The sequence below is a fragment of the Lepisosteus platostomus genome, chromosome 22 (assembly GCF_059453375.1).
Source record: "Lepisosteus platostomus isolate fLepPlt1 chromosome 22, fLepPlt1.hap1, whole genome shotgun sequence".
In the NCBI taxonomy this organism is placed as follows: Eukaryota; Metazoa; Chordata; class Actinopteri; order Semionotiformes; family Lepisosteidae; genus Lepisosteus; species Lepisosteus platostomus.
The window spans coordinates 1,289,337-1,295,336 of record NC_142632.1 but is presented as its reverse complement, the minus strand read 5'-3'; the positions used below and the strand labels follow the sequence as shown (position 1 = coordinate 1,295,336).

Genomic DNA, 6,000 nt, shown 5'->3' with positions numbered 1-6,000 from the left:
ATCAACTTAGAAAGCATTGGCCTTCCCTGGGGGTCAGGTAGGTGCAAAAGATAAACCTTTATCCTATCTTTATCTTAAGATAAGTGGCCAAGCAGTATTTTTCCAAGATTCACCAAGCACATCATGTTGCCATAGTAGACAAAGTTCTATAAAATGTTAAATAACTTTTAAAAAAAGCATCTTGGTCTTACAGTACTGTACAAGGTGAATTAAACTGTCCCTGGTAATAAAAAGTAATTAGAAGCATCTCAGAAACTTTATCTCTAGAAACATTAGCTGTTTTATATCATGTAATTTAGTGTGATGTTGTCAGAATTCAAGGACATTATCACACACCGAAATTGGTTCAGTTAAATCTAAAAAACGCAGCTAAACATGGGTTTAAATGTAAAATAGAAGTCTTACCTCTTGTCAAAAGATTTAATTCAAGAAGCGATGTAATAAATGATTGCTTATGCTTTATAAAGAAGCTTAAGTTTTGTATTTATCTTGTACCATAGAACATGATTTTCTTTGTATTTGAAGCCCACAAAGTGTCCAAATGATGCACTACATGATATAAGGAAGATTATCACATGCATATCGGTATTATCTTTCTTATGAAAATGCATTCCTTTCATTAACTTTTACTTTTTAAAATGAACTCAAATTGTGTATAATGTAATAATTTAAGTAGAATAGATTCAGGTAGGAAATATAGAGTCATGATGTTTATGGCTGACATCATTTCACATGGGTGAATTTTAAGCTAAGAAATAAAAACATTTACAATGAAGATACCATTGCTTAATTTTAAATGCCTTTAAAAAATAAATACCTCCTGAGAATAATTTGCCACTCCCAGATCCTTGGTAAGGTACTGTTTGAATCCAATCAGGAGAGGAGCATCCAGGGAGTGCTTTCTATAGAGTCCAGCTTGGGCCACTCTCTTCCGGCCTGCTGATACTTTTTAACTACTCAGGGCCTGTAAGGATATAAAACACCGGTTTAAACATTTTATACCTATAAGACAAATTAGAATTTTAGTAAAAAATAGATACATCTGAAAAATAAAAAGTCTTACTGCTGATAGAGTTCTTCAGAGCTCACATCTTCCCCTTCCTTATCCGCTTCTGTTTCAGTTTCTAGAGCAGCCTCTGGCATCTCTTCCTCCTGGACAGCGGCCTCTTGCTCAGGGCCGCTGGAATGCAGGTAGATTCTTTTCAACATGCTTTTACATAATATGTTGTAACAATGATTTCAAAAAGAAACTACAGAAGCCTTACAGATTAAAAATATCTCACCTTGCCAATGTGTCTTCAGGCTTCCCATGTACAAAAAGGCCCAAGGACTCTAGCAGTCTTACAACCACTATCCTGTTTGCCTCACCAGACACGATCTCTATTCTGTGGTAATCCACGATGACCCCGTTCTTCAGGTGATTCATCATGTCCTCCCTCGCCTGTTGAGAGGCCATCCTGATCTTTTCTGCCGTGGCGTGCTTCATACACGCCCTCTTCAAGTGAGCAGGAAGCTGATCAAGAGTATTCAGGTACATCTTGCACACCAGGGGAATCCGCGCGGGTTTCCTTTGAAAATAAATAATACCATCTGTGTATAGAAACAAGCTAAGACTGATTTCTTAAATTATCCTTAATTTTCTCTCTCATAGTTTGAGCATAATGATTTTATTGCATTTATATAAGAATTGCTCATTGCTCCTAAATAAATAATGGTTTCATAAAAAAGTGAACACTTACTTGGTCTCAGTCACAGACTTTCCAATAGAAGCCATTGTGGAGTTCAGCAACTGCAGGTCCTAGAAGTGGGGAAGGAATTTTAAAAGAGAAATTGAATTACAATACAGAAGGAATGGCTGAGGGATCACTGAAATATATATATATACAAATTCCAAAGACTGAGTCCATATAGAAACAACTACCTTTCATTTTCAGTATAAGAAAAAAAAAACATTATCTTCCAAAGCATCATAAAATTGTCCCTTCTTCCAGACTCTACTTCTCTCTTGTAGTAGTATAGCAGACCTTTCCAGGTGAGCAGATCACAGAGTCCGAAATGAGCTTCCTCCATCAAGCAAAGTACCTGAACATGACTCTGTCTTCATAAAAGCGCCCCTGTAATAAAGAAATTAAATCCGAAATCAAGAGGGCAGTTGCCTACTGAAATACAAGAAGTCATCAATTTTAACCTAGCAACACATTAAAGGCTGCATCTATACAAGTACGATTATAGAAATGCTCACCAGATTACGTTTTAAGAAGGAACTGCGCCTCAGGTTCCGCCGAGATCTTAACTCGGATGGCAGGATTCAGAGTCCGGAGTGCGGACTGATGGCGCACGGAGGGTCCATATACTGTGGATCCCTCAGTGATCTTCCGCGTATTCAAACCGCTAGCGTGTGACTCCCCTGTCCCCGTGACCTCATTGCTCTGCTCTCTCCTCTGTGCAGCTGAGCCCGACTCACGGTAAAATGGAAAAAAATATGCCCTCGACGTGAGATTTATTCTGGAGCGAGCCAGTGTTGCGCATAGCTGCCTTCAAAGCAGTTAACCCAGGTTCGATTCCCGGCCAACGCAGTTGCGAATGTTTTCAAATGCTGTCATGAGCCTTGGATTGTGACTAGCAAAGCGAAGCCTTTTGAAAGAGCTAAAGCACTGCAAAACGGAATTGAAGGAGAATCTTACAGGGGATTCTGAGCAGTGTCTGCATACATGCAGTCAGATAAAGGTGCCGAAAGCTTGAGCTACTCTCAATGTCATGCTGCCCTTCCCCGGAGTAAATCTGTTACATTGAAAGAATGCTTCTGGCAGGTTCAAGAAGGGACCCTTGTTAATTGGAGAAATCAATGATTTCGAATGAATTCTGTATGCGTTAAAAGACAGCTATACACAGAAAACACGCAGGACACTGCTCATGATGTTTCCCGAGCCGAAACACAGTGCGTTTTTCCAAGCCATTTGACAAAGCCCACCCACTGAAAACTGCAGCAGATCGTGTAAAGACGTTCAACTTTGTAACTACTGCACGCACAGGAAGCAGAATAAATTCCTCTTTTCAAACTGTCAAAGGTTTGCTTTGCGAACGCTGCAGGACATCGCACAATCTCTTTTGAATGGGGACAAACGATTTCTTATGGGGCGCAGTAAGTACAGACGTTTAAAATGCTCTACTCATGCCGACGATGCAGCATGAAGAAGCGCAACCTAACGTTTGACAGACAAAAGCCAGGCGCCGCTTCGAGCAATATGAAATCAAACTGACAGCACACGGAGTTTCGCGCTGACACAAAAGTAATCTCGACAGACGCCGTTCTCTGCATAAAGCTGAAAGAGCTAAAGAGCGTTTCTGTTGAGACGTAACAAGCTCGTTTCTTTCTACCATGATATCACCGTGACCAAATCTGTCTTTAAACACCTTGCTCAGTCTCTGACGAGACTGTCAAAAATTGCTCTCGCCGATTGTATTGCAAACCGGCGGAAGCGGGGTATTGGGAAAAGTTTTCAACTAGCAATAATCGCGCCTCGGCTAAACCTCACAGGCTACGATACTGCCACTGCGCAAAGCTGACGGTTGCCAGGCAACCGCGGGGATCCTATGGAAATCGTTATCGATCGTCTCATGGCATGTCGTTGCTATAACGCTTCATATTTGTCGTCTTCTTCTTCTTCTAGCTTGAGGTTTTGAAGAATTTCATGACAGACAAGGGCTCCGTTGGGAACAAAGGGCGTTGTGAGAAAACCGTTGCTTATTTTCAGCAGCAGAAATACAACCCTTTAAATACAAGATGACAGAACAATGACGAAGGGCATGCCGGGAGGAACTCATGCACTACAGAGGAAAGGGGGCGGGCACGTACAGTTCACATTCAAGCCACAAGTACTCTTCTTGGATGTTGCACAAACAAATCCTAACGTCTTGAAAGCATTGCAGCATGTTTGTGTCCCACTTCCCGTGGCTGCGGGACGACTGACACGAACGGACAAACACAATCTGTGGCGTTTAGCGTGACATAGTCTTGCAGGCATCGTGCTGTCTCACTGCAATATTATACCGCTGGAGGAAACAGTCCATCTGGCCATGAAACTCATTTGAACGTCTAGCTACAGCAACTAACAATATCATGATTTATTTAGGATGTGTGGAATCAGCACGTCCCGGAGACAGCTTCCGAAATCGTGAGCATTCTCTGGTGGTAGGGGCGTTCAAGATGGCGCTCAGGTGGGAGGTAAAGTTTAGTGGTTGGGGAGTTTTTTTGAGTTTTTCATGACCTGAATGTTAATTTTTGCTTTTTTTGACTACAGAAAAATAAGGACTTAACACTAGTTGTTTAAACTTCAGTTATAATTGAAAGAAAAAAAAACGATTTTTTTTTAGGTTTAAAAAGTCCGATATGAGTAACACTGGGAAAAGAAAAGAGAGTGCTGGGTCTTCGAAGGAGAACTCTAAGATACCTCAATCGTATATGTATAGCACTACAAAAAAATCGATGGCAACTAAAGGGAAAAGTGAAGCAGCTGCAGGGGCAGCAAGAGGGCGGAGGCGCCGCGCGCCCGGCCGAAGTGTTGGACCGGTGCGCTTTACGTGCTGAAATAAACACGCGACAGCCCCGAAATGTTTCCAGAGTGCTGTGCACTGAAGACTTGCCTGGTGCTCCTCCGTGCAGATTGTTTGTCTGTCTGGGACCAGTAGGGAGCGCTCACCCTGCGGGCTGTGTGGCTCTCTTACGCCCCAGCCTCCTGATGGCGACACTCTGCTGCACAAACAGGCGCCGTCCTTCGGGGGAGGCGTCAAACCGAGGTCCCGACCCTCCTTGGCCATTAGGAAACCCCAGGGCGTCTCTCAAAAAGAGACGCCGGGGGTGTCCCTCTGGTGTTAGTGCTCCCCTTTACCCATCAGTCGGGGTCTCCTCCTAATCCCCGTCTCACCTGTAACAATCAATGACGAGGCCCCCCTGTCCGTGAGATTTAGTACTCGCGCAAGAGACCGGGGGCAGAGCGCGAACGCGGTCCCCCGCCCCCCACAAAGTGAGCGCTCCGGGTTCCCTCTCGGGGCCCTGCAACACAGCGGAAGGGCAGCGAGAAGGAGCCTCTTGCTCTGACGCCGCAAGGCCACAAGAGGGCGGAGGCGCCGCGCGCCCGGCCGACGTGTTGGACTGGTGCGATTTACGTGCTGAAATAAACACGCGAAAGCCCCGAAATGTTTCCAGAGTGCTGTGCACTGGAGGTTTTTGTCTGGTGAAGACTTGCCTGGTGCTCCTCCGTGCAGATTGTTTGTCCTCCTCCAGTGCGGGACGAGCCAACACAAGGGAGCGCATTCGCCAACATCCAGGCACGCAATGCGATTTGGAAAGCAGCTCCTTTCCAAAGAGTTGCACACGAACGATCCTTCACCCCCGGGGCAGCCCAGCAGGTGTGAGCCTGGCCGGCACCCGGATGGGAGATTCCACCCCGGAAAAGCTCCGGTTGCTGCTGCTCCTGCAAGAGGTGTGACTGGGACCAGTAGGGAGCGCTCACCCTGCGGGCTGTGTGGCTCTCTTACGCCCCAGCCTCCTGATGGCGACACTCTGCTGCACAAACAGGCGCCGTCCTTCGGGGGAGGCGTCAAACCGAGGTCCCGACCCTCCTTGGCCATTAGGAAACCCCAGGGCGTCTCTCAAAAAGAGACGCCGGGGGTGTCCCTCTGGTGTTAGTGCTGTTGTAACAGAAGAAATAAGGTTCTTGATCCCGAGATGAAGTAAAACAGATGAGTTTATTGCATGCAAGGAACAATAAAGCCGAAGTCTTGTTTCCCGCAAGAAACAACAAAACCGAAGTATTGTTCCCCGTACTGTTACAAACTTTTGGGTTATATACAGTTTTCTTCTCCGTTTCTGACGTCACTCGGTCTGATGGTAAAGAGGGGGGTTCATGGTATTTGGCCAGTTTATGATGTTCTGGGCAAATGGTCAGTTTAACATTACACCCAGGGGGGTTCCTAGCTGGCATCTGCAATCCTTATCAG

The 6,000-nt window shown here is 45.2% G+C and overlaps 1 non-coding gene across 1 annotated transcript; it reads right to left on the bottom strand.

The window, feature by feature from the left end:
• Positions 1-3,423: 3,423 nt before the first annotated feature.
• On the bottom strand, positions 3,424-3,565 carry LOC148642694 (U4 spliceosomal RNA). Its single transcript, XR_015929416.1, has one exon. It is a non-coding gene; the product is annotated as a U4 spliceosomal RNA (small nuclear RNA).
• Between the last annotated feature and the right edge of the window lie 2,435 nt (positions 3,566-6,000).